Here is a 21047-nt window from a genome sequence, read left to right on the forward strand (position 1 = left end):
AGCCTGGGTGAGCAGTGTTTCACCAGAACACTTTGTAAATGGCCCAGGACTGCACAGTCATTATTTGTGTCTGTTGTGTCTAGGATTGTGGAATTTTATCATTTCTCTGTATCCCTAAATGAAAAAATTCTGAAGCCAACCAGGAGAATGTCAAGAGATTATTCATACCTCTTTAATGTAAAAAAAGGTATGTAAAAGTTTGATGTGAAATAATCATGATTGCCAACTCCCTGGAAAAAGAGAGGAAACCTGATTTCCTGGCCAAATAGCTCAGGAGGTGCGAGGACCCCCACAACCATAACTGCAAAGTCCTGCGTGGTTGGGCGGGCTGGGGAGGTCTGGCCTCAGAGGCGTGGGGCAGCCTGGGGGAGTGAGGATCAAAGTCCGTCAGGCTGGGCAGTTGCCATCATCTGCTACCGTTATCTGTGCACCTACCCATCACCCATCTCTCCATGCATCCATTTTCTCTCAGAACAAAGAGCACAGCAGCAAAATGGCCCCAGGTAGTTAGACTTCCCTGCTGGGCAAAACCTTCATCCAACAACCAAGACACAACACAGGGCTCTGCCGATGTTCCCAGTGTAATGCCCGGACCTCCCCACCAGGAGGGAACCCAGCCCTATTCAAATTACACATTGTACTACTACAGATATTTCTTATGCTGTTTTCCCGAAATACTGCCGTTTCCTTGCAGAAACTGAGACAGGAAGTGGCCCTGCTATTTTGCATTTTATTATGTCATAAGAGAAATGTTCAGGCAGCCCTTCTTAAAAATGCCATGGTAATAAGAGCCGTCCTTTATTGAGCATTAAATAACCCTCCCTCATAGACTTAAGTGGATTTTCTTTTACAGATCATTTGATGGCAAATGTCAAATGGAGAATCATAAATATAAAAGGAAGGAACTATTACCACTTGAAGGTAATCCCAAATGAACATTATGAGAATCTGATATTGTCATGAAAATCCATCAAAGGGGAAAGTGGTTTCACACACTAAAATCCCATTTGCATGCATCCATTCTGTGAAACACAGAGTCTAACTAGAGACACGGTTACCAAATTAGTCCTACAGCCTATTAAGAGTTTCTTACCAAGCCCCAAGCATGAGTCTGTAGGGCCGCCATTACAAAGTGCCACAGACCTGGCAGCTTAAACAACAGACGTTTATTGTCATGCGGCTCCAGAGAGTGGGGGTCCAAAATCAACACACTGGCTGGCCTGGTTTCTCCTGAGGCCTCTCTCCCTGGCCTGCAGACGGCCACCTCCTTGCTGAGGGCTCCTGCAGTCTGGAGTCTCTTCCTCTCCTTATGAGGACACCAAACTGGATTAAGACCCCACAACACAATGACCTCATTGTAACTTAATGACCTCTTTAAGGGGTATATGTTCAAATACAGCACCAGTCCTCAGGGCTTCAGAGTATGAATTTGGAGAAACGTATTTCAATCCATAATAGTACCTCACCTAACTTTGGGCTCTGCAGGTTTTAAAGTAGCTTTGCATTCTCTGTCTTGTCTGGCTTCTGCAACCGTTTAAGAGCTGCAGGAAACGTCCACTGTCTCCATCTTACAAAGGCACAGAAACCATGACGTGTGTCACCCAAGATCGCCTGGTGAGTGTCGCCAAGGGCTGATTTGGAATCCAGGTCTTGCTCCAAATCTTGATTTTTTTCCGCAGTGTTGTATTACTTTCAGATCCTTAGACACGGGCCACACTGAAAGCCTTCTCTGTGGACTAGTTAATGTTGCTCATGGGAAAAAAAATCTTAACTGGTCCAGGTCCTACCACATGTTTGCAACATCTGCTTATTTACCAGGCATTTTAGGAGAATTTATATCAAATTCCACCATTCAGCAAGTGGTCTGGAATGCCTAGTCTGGCCATGAATGCCTAGTATGGCTGGGAGAGAGCAAAGAACAAACCCGAGCTCAGCTCTCCTGGAGAAAAGAGGAAATAAAAAGGTAAATGCTCAGGTAAGGAAAGAAATTTCAGAAGTTCCAAAAATGAAGCAGCTGAGTGGGAGAGCATGTGTGTGCACGCACTCAAGTTGTAGGGAAGGAAGGCCTCTGGGAAGAAGAAAGGGTGGAGGGGGAGGCAGGCTGGGGGAGGAGGTCCTTCCCCAAAGCCAGCCTAGACCCATCTGCCCCGGAGGGAGGGGCAGCTAGGGGCCCTTTGTTGACGAGAAAGCAGACTTCTTGAAAAATTATTCTTCACCCATGCATTCACAATCTAAGTGGCAGACTTGAAATAATTATAGCATAAATTATTTAGAAATTAGCAGACATGTAGTCATCCAGGGCACAACAGAGCTATTCGTGGATCCTGTAATAGCCCGAGAGATGATAAAAAGTTTGAAGCTCAGCATCACTCAAAAACATACCTGCCCCTAGACTTGATCAAGGGAGCTCTGAAATCTATTTGTTTCTCAGTTCTGGTGATATAAAGTCATTGCCTAGAGGTACTGCCAATAAGTCATGCATACAGGGCCTTGCACACACGCGCACACAAACACACACACACACACACACACACACACACACAGGTAAAGATTTATTTTATAGAAACAAATTACCTCCTATGGCCTAATCCTGTAGATCAAAAATTTGTGCATAAGCAGTAAATTGGGATATAATTGTCCTGAGTAGGAGTTTGCCTTGATTAGGAGGCGCAGCACAGAGCTGCTATAAAAGGCCCTAAGTTTTAGCATGCCATAAAGAAATAACAGTCATTTAACTTAAGTATGCCTTGCAAATGGGGTATTATAATGCCAAGGTTCTTACAAAATGCCCTACCTTCTTTCAAAGTGTAATATTAACTCTTAACTCCGAAAGAATTAACATGTTAGTTGCATTACCCTTGATAGACTTAAGGTAATTGAAGTAAAGGGTCACTCCCCCCACCCCCCTGCACCAGGGCCACCCATTGGCCAAGGAGAGCCAGTGTGGCTGCCTTTATTGGGACCCAAACTCAGGGCCTCCAGCAAGGGAAGCAAAGAGACAAGAAAAGAAAGGATTGGAATTTTTATCCCTTGAGGCCCAAATTGGATCAAAATACACCCAGAGAACAAGGCTTCTAGTGTTAGGGAACAGGTCAATTCCTCCCAAGAATAAAATGATAATAAAAATACATTTATATACCCAGTTCATAAAAATGCTGGCATAGAGCATCCACTTCATGAAATGCCAGTGAAAGAGAAAGACAACACGTTCTTAAGGAGCCAGAAATGAAGCGTAAAGGGGCCACAGTACCCCTCGTTCAGTTGAGTCTGAGTTTGGGGTCTCCCACATCCAGGCAGGAGTGTGGAGCTCCAGCAAAGCCAGCTCCGAGCGCCCAGCCCGGGGCCATTTCTCCCCCCTTCCTGCTGGCTGGGATTTATTGAACCGGGGCTGCTGGTGCAGAGAATTGCAATTTTCCAGGTCTTTGCTAAGCAGCAGAGATTAATGAGCAGGGTTAGGCATTAGCAGCAGTGAGCACAGGCCTTTCTACACGTATTGTGTTCTCACACCAAATAAAAATGCATTTCCCATTTCTTCTAACTTTCCATTTACCAGGTTAGCACCTTGTTGGTACTTAAAGCTTCTTCCAAGACAGAGAAATTCTCTCTTGTCCTAAAAGAGAGGCAATCTAAAATCCACCATTTGAACTGGGCTGTGGTCACCGCAAAGCCTAATTTGGGGACTGAAAGTGACAGCTTCCTCCCACTTCTCTAGCTGTTTCTCTGGCCACTGCCGGGATGCACCTCGCTTATATGAAATGACTACCCAGCTGTGGCATTTAGGAAATCCATTGAATGCATGTCTGTGGGAATCTATGAAAAGAATGGGCACTGATGACATCAGATTTTCCCCCCAATTAGTTAAGCCTAGGAAGAGAACAAAAAGAAGGTATAAATATCATGGGAAAAAATAATTTTTCTATTGAAAAGGCCAATTGTTTCCTAGTTGTATTAGTCTGTTGGGTTGCCTGAACAAAACACCACAGACCGGGTGTCTGGAACAATAGAAGTGTGTTCCTCACAGTCCTGGAGGCTGCACGTCTGAGAACAAGGTGTTCACAAGTGTCCTTGGAGGCCTGTCTCCCAGGCATGTGAATGGCCATCCGCTCCCCGTGTCCTCACATGGCTGTCCCTCTGTACACCTGTGTCTTCGCCTCTTATAAGGACACCACTCATCTTGAACTAAGGCCCACCCTAAAGACTTCATTTGACCTTAATTACCTCTTTAAAGACCCTCTCTCCAAATACAGTCACATTCTGAAGTACCACAGTTCACCAGCACACGCATTAAAAACACGGACACAACTTAGCCCATAACGCTACTCAAAGTGCCTGCATTTTCTAGGAGAAAAATTAAGGCGGGCAGATGGGGCTAGAAACAGCCTCACTAGAGGAGGCTCAGATTCAAGCTGCAACTGGTTGAGTGTGGCACAATTGTCTTTCCGGATGTTCAGATCCTCCCCTGAGTTTGAAATGGGGAATTATTAATTAATTGAGACTTGTTTCTCTCAAGATGTTTAGAGGCATAAGGAAAGAGTGTACCCTGGCCTGCTCTGTAATGTGTGCAGAGCAATCACAAATGCAGGATTATTACCTGAGCCAGTGGCATACAGGCTGGCCCTGCAGTACCCTCTCCCCCCACTTCTTCCTCCACCACAGACACTGGGAAGCTGGAGGAAACCCCTCCCCAGACATCCTGGGAGCAGTATTCTGAGACCCCACCTCCAGGTTTAAAGCCCAAAGGTAGGGGTGCCTTTGGAGGATGTGACAAGGCAGACGTACACGCCAGGGGGTGGCACCCAGACACAGGATGATCCCACCTCTGGCTGCACAAAGGTGAGGCTTTGGGTTTCTCCAGGGCAGCTGCAGGGACATCCGCCATCCGGTGCCCAGTGGCCACAGGGGCAGCAGCAAGAGCAACAGTGCAGCTTCTGCTAGAAAGACCCGCCACTTTGGTCATGCTTCCACACGCATTGTTCCTGGCTGTGCATGGTCCAGGCTGGGCTGTCTGTCTCCCAGAAATTCTGTGAGGTGCTGCTAGCTGTAATAAACCCCTTTCAACAGAATCTAGCCAAAGTGGATTCTGTTGTGTCGCCACCATCTCCTGCAGGAGATGGAGAGACAGGCCTCTCCTGCACCATCACCATGCCTAGCTTCCATGGGGGCTGCAGAAGGAGAGGGACGCTCTGTAAGGATATGATGACCCTGTAGTTTTCAGGATCAGTTGGAAGGCTTTTGTTTTATTGCATAGAAAATTATTTACTTACTGGTGTCCTCCAGTATTCTCCAGTAGGAGAATAACTTAAAGTAGGTAAATGGAAAACCTTTCAGAGGTGAAGATAGCATATCAAATGTTTCTTTCCTCTTCTAAGCACAGGAATAGAACAAAAATTCCTTCCCAGGAAATAGCAGATAACTTCCCTAACAGCAAACCCCTCAAAATAAAAACAAAACAGTAAAACCACAGTTTGCCTTCCTTTACACTCCGAGCAAGAAAAACTTCAAGCTGATTGGTGGGATGGAGAAGGAATGAGTCATCTAACACTTTAGACCAACCCTGCATGCACATGCTCAAGAAACTCCATGAGCAGAAATGTATAATGGCTGAGTCTATTCCTTGCCTCCACTTACCCTTTTCTCTTAGCTATATTTGGGGCTGAGTACATGATCACCCAAAAGAAGGTTTCCATCCTCCTTGCTCTTGGGTGTAGCTATATAACTAGGTTCTGGCCATGATATGGATTGAAAAAGAGAAAAGCTTATAGACACCCTTTTCCCTTTTGTTTTGATCTTGCTTCTCACTAGCTGGAATGCAGATGCAATGGCTGGTGCTTAAACAGCTCTTTTGGACCATAAGTTGGGAGTCTTATGCTGAGGATAGCAAAACTAATACAGTTGCTTGAAGCTCTGTGAAACTGCCTGAACTGCCCTCAAATACCTATGTGAGAGATAAATAAATTCCATCATTTAAGCTGTTGTTATTTTAGGGTTTCGACTTCTTGTAGATGAACCTCATCTACTTACACCTATGTTATAATAAGTGTATAATTCATTTGAAAACATTTCAGTTCAAGCTGATAGCAGAAATTTAAATGCACATCACTGTACATAGTATGGCTTCATTTTCCTTCCTTAACTCCCTGATTTTTCTTCTGACATATACAGCGGTCTAATTTCTGATATGGATGGCCATTTCTTTATAGTACTTCATACTTTAAAAACCTCACTTTTTTTACAGAAGAATTTCCTGCATATTCAGCAGCCTTTGCTAACCATCAGTCTCAGGTTTCCCTGCCGCATATTATCCTTTTTCTCTTTACAGGGTATCAGCCTCCCCATCTATGACCTTCCCCTTCCAGCTTTTGGAAAGTACAAAGCTTTTCCAGTGCTTGAAAATAGAGGAAATGAATGTATAGCTCCTTGGAAGTCTTTTCCCCTGATCAGGTTTTAGTCACTCCCTTCATTCTGTTCCAGGTCCATTTTTTTTTGCTTCCTTTCAGAATTTTCAAATAATGTAAGGAATTTTTTCCTTTATTTCTTTCATTCTTTTATTTCCTTTCTTTTATCTCCTAGTTTTACCATTTCAGAAGAATAGAGCCCTCTTAGACTCACTTTTTAGCTCCTAAACTTCAAAATACCAGTTTTAGAGGATTAAACTCTGAAAAATGTCAGCACCATGGTGAATTTTATGAAGTTGTCCAGTTAAAAAAAAAAAAGTCAAATGCAATCATACCTACAGGACATCTTCAAGTGGCCTCAAAGGAGCATTACTTTGCCTCATTAACATAACAACCTGGCTTCAGCTATGGAGTGTCTAACTACCCTGCCCACATCATTTTGGAGAATATGACTTTAACAGGAAAAGGTAGAAGCTAAAGTAAATGAATGATTTCCAGGACTCAGTGCAGGGGGGGGAGAAAGGCTGATAAGACTGAAGCCAGACCAGCCCTAGGGCTCTGGTGGAATGATCAGTCAGCTTCACGAGCCTCATGGCAAGCAAACAGCACTGTGGACTGAAAAATCTGTGCACACCAGAAAGGGACGGACCGGAGCTGCTCTGAGGCTTAGAGACCACAAACCTCTTCCCCTCCCTTTGCTCTGCAGCAGTGTGCCTGTGTCCAGCTGCAGCCCTGGCAGCTGGTTCTGCTTTTTTCCTAAAGCCCCGCCGGCAGCTCCTCCAAGGGGCCGCACTGTCTCCCCAGACACATTCCCACTCTGGCTCTTCAGCCCTGTGCCTCTAATCCAGGTGGACAGGCATTCTCCTTCACAGACTGTCAAGGACTCCGAGCTTTCTTAAATGCACGAGACTATTGGGCAGATGCATCTGCTGTGTATATAGAATTGACTCTGGGGCTAAAGCTCTGAGTGACACCTTGAAAGGAGGTCCGTGAAGCAAAGCCAGGGCCAGCTTTCTGCCAGGTCCAGTTGTGGCCAGGCTGATTAATGCCCATTGTGCTCAAAATCTCAAACCTGAGGCTGCCACCAACCGGGATTCCCCATCAAGTGATGTTTCATGTGCTTCACTTCACTGTGCACGTTCAACGTGCCACAAGGAAAAGAGGAGCAAAAATAGAGGAGACCACATGCACCCCAAGTTCCCATATTTTAAGACACCCTTCAAACATTCGTGACCAAGCATTCCATTTCAGAATGTCCTAAGGACAGGGATGTGTCTTCCACAGGCCTCTTTCCTAAAACTGTATATATGTATAAACAAAGATGTGCATGAGGTTCCAGGAACCACAGGCCTGTGTGTTTAAACTCCATTCCCTCTGGTTTCTGGATGCCACAGCCTCCACATCCTTTTTCATGTATTTGAGGTAAAGACACATCTCTTCTATTTGCTTTTTTAAAATGACATTCTCTTAAGAGCTCATGACCAACCACTTGCTGATTTGTGGGAAATAGCTTTTAAGAGGTAAGTCATTTTAAGTCCTGGGCTTTGTTAATCCATTTACCAGGAAGATGGGTTCAGATATTTGCAAAAAGGGTGTAAAATCAAATACCCAAGAAAAAATAAATTACGGGGTTTCTGAAGTAGATGGTTGAATCACGTACACTACCCCAGACTTAGAAGGACTAGCTACCAGTAGAAGAGTTTTGGTTATAGTTTTAAGCATTATGTAATAATCATGTTCTGACAACTACTCTCAAGGAGAAATGGAATAAGAGTGCTTTCCGAGGTTGTGGAAATGTCCTGAAGCTCTCCTGCTGGCTCCTGTGGGTGACGGCCAGGGAAGAATTGCCATGTGGGCTGGCTTGGTCCCATGAGCCATCATCACAGTTTGACCAGAGCCTTTTATGTGACACTATGACAGGAGGGCGATACTCTGCCCATCTTACAGACCAAAAATAAAGCAGAGTATTTTTATATCAAGAACTCCAAAAACAGAAATTTCCAGTGTCAAGCAACATGATCCAAAATTATTCAGTTTTGAAATGGTTTGCAAAAATACATCATTTTTCAAAAGACCAGCATGGAAATCTCATCCCTTGAAGCATTCAAATTACCAACAGAAGCAGTAGAAGCATCTCCATCGAGATCATAAATTTAATCAGTTATAGATTATCCATTTTTGGCTGCAGGAGCTCAAGGGAGCATTAAGAGAGGCTGATGTCAAGAAACTGATGGAGGAAATGAATTTAGAGAGAATGTTGGGAGAGGGAAGCATCTAACATCAGTCTATTAGAGAATGGAAGCCCTCCCCAGAGCAGTAGCATCTGACCTTTCACTAAAGTCATTTTAAACTGAACTGAGGAAATGCACACCAGGGAGTTATGTTTTGCCAGCTGTGAATGGCCAGGGTGACCTAATAGGCTACTGCCATCCCAGATACATAATTAGCAAGATGTCGTGGTTTGGTTCAACTTTTGAGACCTGTGAACAGAATGAGACTGTATATCTTATCTGCAGGTAGCTCAGTGTCTTCAAACACCCTATTCTAGCATTCCAAATAATCTAACTCCTAATTTCAAATTGCAGTTCATCTCCTCCACACATTGCCAGAATTTGAAGTGTCAATGGCCTGGATTTATAGAAAATGCAAGTGAGTAGTTTTCAAAAAATAGCTACAACTCAATATTCAGTTGCCATGGGGCTGGAGAGGGTCACACCAGCAACCTCACACATGGTCCCAAAACCACATGACAGCAGGCAGCATGTGCTACACCCACAAGTGAGATAGTTACAAAGTTTCCAGAAAATTGGAATGCTTTCTGACCATAAAGTTGCAGTAACAATTTACCTTAAATGGTAATGGGAAGGCTGACGGCAATCTCTTTTCCTGCGCAGATGTGCCTGTTTTGGCCTTAGGAGGCCACCTCTGTCCTGTGTGTTCCTGCAGCGAGTAGACTGTGTTGTCTACACCTGTCCTCACCTGGAGGCCAGTCACTGGTCAGGCAGCCTCCTTGCAAGCCTGAATGCATCCCACAGAAATGCCCAGGGAAATAAGCCCTCCTTCCATGTTTCATGGTCTGCTAGATGGAAATGCAATTTGTTCAGATAAAAAGAACACATTTTCCCATTTCACCCATTTTGTTGAAATAGTTATATTGTTTGTTATCACATGTTCACAGCTGATGACAATCCTATTCAGATTCTGTCCATTGTACCTTCTTTCCCCTCTACTGTCTCCACCAAGAAATAGCATCAGATTTCAACTTCAGACTCACAGGCAACACTCCCTCCCTGCGTACAGAAAATTAAATAAAAAATCTCAAACATCCTAGAGGATCCTGGGAAAGCCACAGGGTCATAAAGTGTCAAAACTGAATAAGAAGCATCATCCCACCGTGAGGAACTGGGACCCAAGAGATGTAATGATTCACTGCAGGTGACCCACCAGCAAATGGCCAAAACAGTGATTTTCTTGCCAGACCATGAAGCCAGACAGGCCTGGAGGTGCCACAATCAGGGCAGTGGCTAAAAAGGAAAGAAGCCAAGTGCCATCGCTCAAAGTGCCGAAGCACTGGGAGGAGGCAGCACAGTGGCAGCCACACCGCGGATAAACCCAGCAAAAACACGCTTCTTAACACGTCTCTATTTTTATCTGAAATTCCTGGAAAACAGCTGAGTGCAACTACCTGGGAGGAACATTTAGAACACTTTTCATGGCCAGATAATAATTTACAATCTACAGCAGACCTCTTCCTGAGCCATTTCTGATGACCCAGCCCATTTTCAAAGCCAACAACAGAAACTCTTTATGGACTGGAGGGAAATTGAATTGCAGTGAGTACACATCGATTCAAACTGCCAAAAGGTTTACATTTGTATTGAAACTCAGAAACCCTAATCTTAAGAAAGGTCAGAGGTGAGAGACTCATCTCGTGATTAGTACAGTTAGTGGTTCTGAGATGCGGGGAGCATGCACAAGGGTCAGTCCGGTGCAGCTGGGTCTGTGAGCTAATTACAACTGCAAACTACTTAGCTCACATCAGTGCCTAGCCATGAAAGCCTCTCTCTGACATCCGAAGAGACTCGGCTTTCCAAATGCACGCTGGAGCACAGTTCAGTTTTCAGTGATCTAGAGGGTCTGGGGCAGTGGACCAGTAGAGAGAGAAAAATGTATTTTAGAAATGTTGAAGAAGCCATTTGCCAAGCACAAAAATAGCAGCAAGCTTCCATTTCCCGCAACCCCAAATTACTGGAAGGCGTGTTCTCATAAACATGGAAAAGGGGGATCGCAGTCCTCCCGTCCCCACCCAACCCCCGGGTCTATGGAATTCATACATATTTCAGTTGGTCATTGGTCTACTCGGTTCCAGATCCCCCAGGAATAAGGAATGTGGCTGCTGAGAAGGATAACTATGGCAAGAACCCAAAGCAATCCCAGAAGGTTGATTAGAAGCAGAGACTGTTTAGTTTTCTGAGTGGAGGGATGTAACTTTCACAGGAAATATATTTTTTAATTCCTCATTAAATTAAATCTAGCGATATGCAAATAATTAGCCTTCTCACTCATGACAAGTGGCAATTTTTGTAAAGAACAATAATAATAATTCTCCTCTAAATCCATGCTGGGAAAAGTTTATGAATAATTGCATTTTAAATTCAGTGATCCCACAGTCTTGGTTATCCTTCCCTCTTGAACTTTCAGAGTATGGTTTATTTGAAAGGGACTCAAATCCTCATTTCTTTGGGAGATATCTTCACGACATGCCTGAACGGATAACACCCCTGGTTGCAGGGGAAAGGAAAGGATGACGATGTTGGCTCCAGTTTGTCCTTAATTAAAAGAAAGCTGATCTTGCAGTCATAAGTTTGAAGTTTCATTCAAGGTTCTGAATTAAGGAATGTAGGAGGAACCCAATGAAACAAATCTGTGCCTTCATTCCTCTCTAGGACTGCAGAGACAGGGTTGAGCCTCTCTCAGTCGAAAATATGGCTTGGGAGAACTCAGCTGTGCAGTGTTCCAGATCAACATCTCAGCCCCAGTCTGGCAGCCACTATTCCAGGCCTCCAGGGACACCTACAGTCACCTGCAGCCCTTCCTCCCCACCATTCCCAATGCCCAGGGCAGCTGAGCGGGTTATCTACAGACACACTGGGCCCCCAGGAGGCAGTTATTCTGAAAACCCAAGGTGTGTGGTGCTCAGCCCCAGATCACTAGGTGGTACCTGGCCTCAACCCACCCATTTGGTCCCTGGTGGCCCCAAACCTCAGGAGGCTGAAACTGCCGTCCTCTCCCTCCCACTCTGAAACACCTGACTTGGGAGGGTGTTGACCATGCCTGTTCCACCTTCCCCCATTTCCCAGCCTCAGTCCCTCGGGATTTCTCTTCCGACTGGGTTGAGATGTGCACAGCTGTGCCCCCACCATCACCCACTGCATTGCTATTATTACACCCCCCACAACCTTTAACCACCTCCCTTTGCTCTTGAGTGACACCTGAGGCACGCTGGGAGCTTAAACTGTCTGCTGCAACCACACATGGCTTCTTGGGATGGCCTAATTGCTCTAAGAATGGTAAACATGTCATCTTGCGAAAACAGATCTAACAGCTTTCCTTCCTTTTAAAAATATTAAGCCCACTAATGACACCACACAGAAGAGGAGGATGAAATTGATAGGATGCTTTCCTTTCTTCCTTTCCTTTTTCTGAAACCAATCCAGAGTCAGTTTCCAAAGACCATGCCTGCTTTGTCTTTGTAAAGCTGCTGTCATTTATAGTTTCACAAGCTTCATTTTGTCATTAGGGTAGACCAAGAGGGACACAGGGCCCAGGGTCAAGGGCTCAGTGAGGGAAGTATCTCGGCAAGATACAAAGCCATTTTCATCCTCTGCTCACCCCAACTTACTCTCCACCCTTTCTGCTTTTCTTAACACCATTCTGTGGCTTTAGTTGGGTTCCTCTAACGGGTGATACTAGGGGCAATCAGAAGACAGAAGGAGAGAGATCTAGGTATTCACTCTCTTGCCCCCTTCTCTGCAAGGGTTGCCAGATAACATGTAGACTGCCCAGTTAAACTCAAGCTTCAGATAAACAACGAAAAATGTTTAGAACATGTCCCAAATACTGCATGGGAAATATTTATACTAAACAATTTTTTGCTTCTCTGACATAGAAATTTAACTGGGCATCCTGTATTTTTATTAGCTAACTCTGGCAGTCCTACAAGTCGGCAAAGTTGCTGCAGCTCAGGTATGTCCATCGACAGAAGAGCACAGCCCCCATCAGGCTGCTCCTCCAGAGACACATTCTGGATTCTGGTGCCTGCCCGAATCAGGCCCTGCCATTGCTAGTCTGAGGTGCTCCTAGTGTATGCTTTGTGGGTTCCTCTAAACCTTGCACACAACTGTGCAAATAGTCCCTTTGTAGTTAACTCTCCTCAAGTCACTCTGGCGGAATGTGGCCTCCCTTTCCTCCCAGGACCATGACTGATAACATCCATCACTATGGACTTCCAAGCCTATTCTCCTAGCATTGCTCTTTTAAAATATCCCATCAACAACTTGATTACAATGTCTAGCACATAGCAGCTGTCTAGCAAATACTTCTTGAATGAATGAGCAAAGCAAAGCTCGAGTCCATACTGCTTTTGCAACATCCCTCTTTGGTTATTAAGGCCTTAAAGGTCTGCATCATGAAGAGGTTATATTGCAATCACAAAGGACAGAAAACAGTTCAGGATGTACTTGAAGAAGGGGTAGAGTGGCAGGAAAACCAACCGACAGGCTAGCGAAGGCAAGAGGGTTAGGAATGTTCTCGTTGACTACTGCTGTGGGATGAATGGCCCCTACATTTAGGTCATTCTTTCCCCTGGTTCAGTAAGTTGGGGGGCTTAGCTGGGCACTCCTAGCTTAGAGAGTCCCATGTGTTTGTAGCCAGTGGTCCTGGTGTGGAGTCACCAGGAGGACTTTCACTCACATGTCCAGTGTCAGGGCTGGCATAGCTGGCACAGCCACTGGCCGGCTGGGCATCTCTCCCAGCGGCGGCTCCACGCAGCTAGTTCCAGCTTCCTCACAGCACGATGGTTTCAGATAGTCAGCCTGCTCAGGGAGCAACTGGCTGCTCCCAAGGCAAGGGTTCCCAGAGGTAAAAAATGGAAACCGCGAGTGGCCTAAGATCCTGGCCCAGGAACTCCCATGCATCCCTTCTCCCCTTTCCTGCTTGCTGTTGTTCTAAGGAGTTGCAACTTGTCTCCACACAAAAGGAGGGACTCAGAACCCCTCTCCATGGCCCAAACACTGTGAAACCAACTTTAATCCTCTACAAAGTATGATCCCAAATCAGAAATCAGACAGAACTACAGCCAGCCAACATACAAAGTGATCCAGAAATATTTGCCAAGTACATTAAAAAGTAAGGAAAATATAGAGCAGGAAGTTTTATTCCCCTTATTTGGAAAATTACTTAGATTCAGATTGATTTTTCACACTAAAAAGTTTAAAATTATTTATCCATGGTGCTTAAACTGGGATAGCAGTTTAGAAAGTGCCAGAAAGGAAATGTGAAATGAATGAAGCACATTTCATTGTTTTAAAATAGAAGTTTGGATTTGGCCCCCTTCACGAGCTGGTTCCACAGCCAGGCAACGTATGTGGGGCCCCACACTCAGAAGGGCTTGGGCTTGATTTCATGCTCTGCTTAATAATTTTTAACAAGGGATCCATGATTTCATTTTTAGCTGGACGCAGAGTCCATACAGCTGGCCCTGGCCTCGGGTGAGAGGAAAAAGGGAAAGGAGGCAGCGATGGGCGAACCTCTGTAACTGAGTTCTCTAGGTCTTTCATTCTGGAGCGCATGACTGGGCAAAACTGAGACGAACGCAGGGGGTAGGAACCCAAGTAAGTGAGTGCAGGAGGTGCCTCCCCTTGGCCATGGTGGCACAGCCCATCTGCTAGACTAGGTTTTAGCACAAGGCCAAAAACCCACTGTTGCATTTTGAAGTAACGCTCCAAAAGAGGATTCAGAGTCAAATCTATTCTCAGCACCCCTAAGTTAATGACAACCGGTCACTTCCTGCAAACAAGGAGAAGCCCATTCAAGAGAAAATAAAAATTGTACTTGGACTGAAATAGCACTGTTTCTTGATTGAATTGTCCAAAGTAGGCCAAATCTTCACAATTAATTAGTATTGATCAGAAACCCCAACGCATTACTGATTAAGAATGCTGGGAGAAACCAATCAATAGCATTGAGTGGGGTTTTCACAAGCTCTCAACGGGCCCCAGGTGCCCCCTCCAAAGGTCTGTTCTAAGTTGGCTCGCAGAGAACTTTTTTGTGAGACACAGGGAGACATCTGCCGGGGGGGCTGAAGCAAGTTCTGTGGAAGCTCTAAGGATGCCCTGGGAGATGCTTATCTGCACACCAGGCTTCCTGTGCCCTGCACAACACGTTACCAGCCTAAGAGGGAGGGCCAACTCTGAAAACAGTTCAGCCCATTTGATCTACCAAGAGCACACTTCCCAAGAAGGAACATTAGCATTTCTACGCTCTCCTGTAATCACAGATGAACCCCACTAATACGAAACCTGCAGGTGTAAACCATCTTATTGTACAGCCCAGGCTGAAATTCAAATTGGTGCTCTCTTCTGAAAAACTGCTTGCTGTGTAAATTAATTCTGTAAATAAAATTATGAGTGTTTCACCTTTTTAAAAAAGCAAAATGTTTTCAAGCACTTGAGAAATATTATTTCCATACAAATAATTGACAAGCAGCATATGAAATGTTCCTAGCTCTTGGATAGGAGCAGGATTCCAAAGTCTAGAAGGGTCACCATTTTCCTGGTACAAGTGAGTTCGCAGGCTTAAAAGGATCTTAAATGGCAATTGTCTTAGCATAATTTATAACTGCAATTTTTCACTAAACTGTGTGGTCCTTCTCTTTATGATAGGGAGCAAATTCTATCTTCAGTTGGTCTGAAGTTATCCAATATTCAATCTCAAAAAGAAAGAAGGAAGGGAAAGAGGAAGGGAGGGAGAGGAAAAATATGAATAAGCCTGCAAATTAGTTTATTGCTTCAGTGTTTTAATTCTGAAAATTAACGTGGCCTATAATTAGTCCCCAAAATTAGTCTCAGCACACACATATTTGGCAGAGGTTAGTTAACTAAATTAGTGAGATAATGGTGCTGTTAAGACAATTTCCAGCTTGGCCACCATGACAGTCTGTTAACCTCATTCTGCTCCCATGGGCTCAGACCACAGCCCACCCTGGTTACCAGTTTACAACCAAGACTCGTGGTCAAGAGCGAACTGGGAGAGAGTGTACAGGGAGACAGCCTGGTGTGTTCAGACTGCAAGCCAGATGACCAAAACTTTCCTTCTCAGATGTATGTGACCTTGGACAAGTCACCTGACTTCACAGGAACTTTGCTTGAATGGCCTCTCTACCTGCCTCCCAAGGCTGCCACAAAATCAAACAGAAGAAGGTGGGTGAGAGCATTTGAAGGTGTGCATTGTAACCAGGAGCAGGTACAGATCTCCAGTCCTATGGACAATCCTCCGAGCATGTGTACTCAGAAGACAGTGGATTAAGAGCATCACATTTACCCAAGATATTACTTGCACATTGAAGTTATTATAATGTACAACCTGAAGGGCAAAAAAAATCACTTTTATAACTGAGATTGACAATAATAAATTCCCTGCAGCATGAATCCCTAAAATAACCTTCATACAGAAGCGACTCACTTGTTGAACAATACTACCCATTGACCAGGGCTGGATAGAGACCCTGATGGCTTAAAGGCCTGCCTTAATAAGCAACTCCAATTCCATTCTTTCCCCAGCTGGATCAATATCAGCAGCAACCTTGTGTGTCTGTACCTTCCTCCTGGAGTATAGATTCCTTAGCGTGCTCAGAGCGAACGACACCAAGGACGGATCACACTAGTAGTATTGGAAAACCATGTAGTATTTCATCCACTCTTGTTTTGAATTGTTTTTTCTGGTTGTTTCAAATACAGCAAAAGGAGAAAAAGGGCCAAAAGACCCAGATGGAGACCAGAGGCATTTGATTTTTCACCTTGAAAGCGTCAAATATCTGGTATTCATGGCAGCGTTTGATCTATCTGTATGGGTGGATTCCAGGCTCCATGCAGCTTGCTGTTTTATTACATGAGCAGGAAACAGATTTAGAGCTCTCTGGCCAGGAATCGTTGCAGCCTTAGAGGTTGATAACTTTAGGGAGGTGCTTTTTCCACAGCCAGGGGAAGCCTGTGAAAATAGTGTTGCAGCTCAACATTTTAAGCTATCATTTTCCCTTTTCAAAGAGGCTATGCTTAGGGTGGTTAGTTCCCACCTAAACTGCTACCAAGATTCTGCAGAACTGGCACATTAGATCCTCTGTGTGGAGTTGAGCTTTGCAAATCCCTGGTTCCAGATGCCTGCACACGCCAGCCCACAGGAACACCATGAAACCAGACGCAGGCTGGGGACCCCTCTCTAACGGTCCTATCTGTCAAATCCCATATTTGAAGCAGAATCGAATCACATCACTGCTTTAGGCAGTCACATGGTTTGATCCCTCTGCAGCCTTTCTAGAAATTGCATTCCTTCCTTTGCCATCCCCCCAGACTTCCATGCACAGGAGCAAGATCAGCCAGGCCCAGCCTCCTGCCAGAAATGACCTTCAGTCTTGGGTGCCACAGTGCACACCCCGTCACCTTTTGTTGTCAGTTCCTTCTTACTCCAAGCTCATCCTCACCTCTCCTGAGACGTCACTCCACACGCTTCCCACAAATCAGGGAGTGGGGAGGGATTAAAGATACCCTAGGCAGAATCTGCCCACGTCAGCGTGTAGGTATCAGATGATCACTGTATGCTAAAACCACCAAAAGAAAAACTTTCTGTATTTACTGTGTGATCTGGGGTGGTTGAGTAGGGGTATTATTTATTTGTTTATTAATAGATATTTAGTAATATCTTTTAATAAATATTTATTATTTGGGAATGAATATTTAAATCCACTTCTTATTTGAAAAATCAGATTCATGGTAGTGCATCTATCTATCTGTCTGTGAATGCAGGTCCTTCTCTGTCTCTCTCCACCTCCTTGATAGCAGAAAAATAAAATTACAGAGTGTGTGTGTGTGTGTGTGTGTGTGTGCCTGCTCCTTCAAATCCAAAAAGAAGATAATTCAAATTTCTGTGGTTGGGGTTTTGTTCAAAACAAGGAGAGGAGAGTACCTCAGTACAACAACATTTGATCTTTTTTGAATTAAAGTATCATTGATATACGATCTTATGTTGGTTTCAAATATACAACACAGTGGTTCAACACAACATTTAATCTTATTCATTGTTTGCAACCATATAATCACATTAAAGCAAACTAAATCTTACTTGCTCCTGGCATATCCCCACACCTACTAGAAATTTCTCAAGCCACAACCTCCTTCCCAAAGAAGGAGCATACCTACTCAAGTATGACACCTGAGATTTTGTCAGGTGATCATACCCCAAAGAACCTACAACTGCTGTGAACCCCACAGGGAGTTCAGAATAGTACCCCCCATCTGGGCATTTACCTGGATCGGAGGGATTTTTTTATTAAAATCAGGTGCATCTATGCCTTTTCTCTCCAAAGACACAGGCATTTGGAAACAAATCTACCACAGTTCACTAAGGCAAGAGAAATCCATTCCAGTTTTAGAAATTCAATTTAGCTTGGGTAAGCCTCCAAGCTCTGGAAGTGAGCTCTGCCAGGTTTATTATTCATAAATCTTTGCTTCAGATTGCAAGTCTCTTGGCAGCCGCTCTCCTTCCAGTATTTTCCTACTTTTGTATGTCAATAAAAAATGTTAACTCTTGGAGTCTCTCTAAATGACAAGTATTATGATACAGCTCAAGATAGCCAGCAAAATTATTGTCTCGCAAAAGAATATTTTAGTTGTGCCTAAACTGGTGATCGGTGGTGAATAATCTAGGTTCAGAGGGTTATATCTGCATTTATAAACATGTTTGGATTTACCCCTGCAGATAAATTAGAATAGAACTGGATCTGTGAACTATTGTTTCATTCAAATAGGGCATCTCATCAAGATGAAGTTCTCAGCCTAACTAATCAAATAATGGAGGTACTTTGCTCATTTGGGAATGAAAATCTCTGAACCACTAAGATCCTAATGAATTCATTTTTTAATTAGAAAATAAGAAGAATCCTAATATTTCTGAGGGGGGAAAAAAAGCCTGTCTCCATACTGTAAATGCGCTTTGTATCCAGAGGTTATGAGGAGTATTTCAGGGGCATTCTGGGTTTGGAGTGGATAAATGTCATATTTCACATCAATGAATACCGCGGCAACAAGAACAACAAAAACAAATCTCGGAATGACAAGAATCCAGATTCCCAGCCAATGACCCACTTATGATAATATTTAATATAGCAAAATCCCATCAGAGCCCAAGAATTTAGATCCCTGTGGAGTTTAAATGGACCTGACTTGTATCTTCTGTGATGTGAATTAGAATTTCAGGGCACCCGTAATTCACTCCCACAGTCGTCATCGCTTCAAGTGTTAAACAGAGACCTACACTAAGTTTATAATACTTGAGATAAGAACACTTTGGCCCACAGATGACTGGTGAAATTTGAGAGTGTTCATTTTATGATTAATTGACTACTCCCCAAACCTCATAGCATTCTGATGTTCTGTGCTTTGTATCACTATTCGCATGGGTCCCTGCTCCGTGTGGACAGCTCCATTTTTATTAATAGGAAATACACATTAAGATAAAAGATCTCTCCAGATACCTGTGGTGACAGAGTAAAATAATTTGAATTTCCATGGAATGTAATATTAGGTTAAAATGGAAATTCCAAGATGATCTCATATTTTCAAGTTTAAGAATAAGGAATTGAATAACATAGTTTTTAAGAAAATGTCTTTTTGATGACTTCTTGAAGTCTTTACCCTGATCTTGGTTGGGCTGTTATTAACTTTTGTCTTCGTTCATTTTTAGAGGCAAAAGCACCAACTTAATATTATCATAAAATACCATGGATATATATCACATGAGTAGTTTTATCTGAAATTAAGGTGCACATATTAATAATAATTTGAATTTATACCACACCATTATTCTGTAACTGTGAAATAATCTCTACTTCTAAGTGTCTCTTTTTCTACTTAGAATTGAATATCCTCTAACATCTAGAATTATATAAGGAAGAGCTTTATCCATGGCATCTTGAATTTTTCCTTTCAATTAAGTTTTATATCTCCAGAAAAGACATACTCAGTTTTCACTAGAATGGACTGATTTTGCTGTAAAGAAATTCCATGCCTTAGAATGGGGAAAATATCGTGTTCTGCAACAGCTGATACTCCACCTGGCGCCAAGCACGGAGCATGCAGACACGCCCTGAAGGGTCTACAGTCCTTAGGCTGAAGCAGCGGCACAGGCGCTGAGCACGGGGACCTAGTCCTGTCCTGACCACCATTCTGCCCGATCTTCAGACTCCAGGGCGGATCAGCTCCCCTGGGAATGCCTCCCTCCTTTGAGGGAGGCCTCAAGGTCAAAATTACTTTTTACACTATTGAAGTATTATTTGCTTTTTAAAAAAATCTCATTCTCTCCTGAGGGCACAGTGGAATTTTCCAGAGGCTATATGATGAGTCCTGTCAGGCTGAGTACAGACGCCATTGTAGTCTATTAATCTGGACATTAAAGAGATTTGTGGAAAATGTAGAGCATTGCTACTCTTTCACTAAATATTTCTCTGCTTTGGAAAATATAATTGCTTTTCATTTTAAAATGCCACTTACGTTACCGTGTCATAGGTTATCAGTTTGTTTTTAAAGAATTAATAAATAAAACCTTTTTATGTTCCTCTGTTTTAATTTTTAATAAGGAAACTGTCAGCAGACATAACCCACATAACCAAAACTTCTCTGGGTCTGAGAATTTTCCTGAAGAGAAAGAAGTGCTGAGAGCAAAAAGGTTGAGAAGCCTGCGGTAGAGGGTCTCTGGGAAATCTGGGGGCTGTCAAGCCCATGATTCTAAGGGTGTGAAGGACCAGTGAACTCCAGGGGGAGATGGACGGGGATCTGTGAACAGAGGGAAAGCAGCCTTTGAGCACAGCAGGAAGCTCCTGAACAGCAGGGAACCCTTTGTTTGAGCAGTGCCTCCTCTGCTTTCTGACCCCCCAGCCAGGATCCCACACCCACCCCAAGTCACACAGAGAAGCGCTGGGAGAGCTCATTTCCTTCCACACCCTCCCCCACAGCTCTGACTGGGACATTCTTGGCCACCAATCTATTTATTGCTTTAATGATCTTTTCACACTGACCCTGCCTGGCCTAAAACAGGTGGGTGGGTCAACAAGCCACAGAGGAGCGCAGCACCGAGGGGCATTCTAGCACTTGAATCTGCTCAGGCCCCAGCTTCGACTCACGATGGAGGTCCCAAAGTGGCTTTCAGGCCCCTAGGAAGGTTCACAGCTGGTACCTAAGATTGGCATTATCCCCAGCCGGGTGAGCAGGCACCAGCGTGGGTGCCACCCAGCAGGAAGCAGGAGGAGTTTCCCACCAAAGGTGAGTTCATTTTATAAACACAAAGTAAGAACACCCACCAGAACCATAATGACAGTACTCAGCG

At 44.0% G+C, this 21047-nt stretch overlaps 1 protein-coding gene across 2 annotated transcripts in view; it reads right to left on the reverse strand.

The window, feature by feature from the left end:
* The window catches only part of PCP4 (Purkinje cell protein 4), a 55503-nt gene that overhangs the window by 4335 nt on the left and 30121 nt on the right, over positions 1-21047 (reverse strand). The gene's annotated exons all lie outside the window — the stretch shown is intronic.

This window comes from Manis javanica, chromosome 3 (genome assembly GCF_040802235.1).
Source record: "Manis javanica isolate MJ-LG chromosome 3, MJ_LKY, whole genome shotgun sequence".
In the NCBI taxonomy this organism is placed as follows: domain Eukaryota; kingdom Metazoa; phylum Chordata; class Mammalia; order Pholidota; family Manidae; genus Manis; species Manis javanica.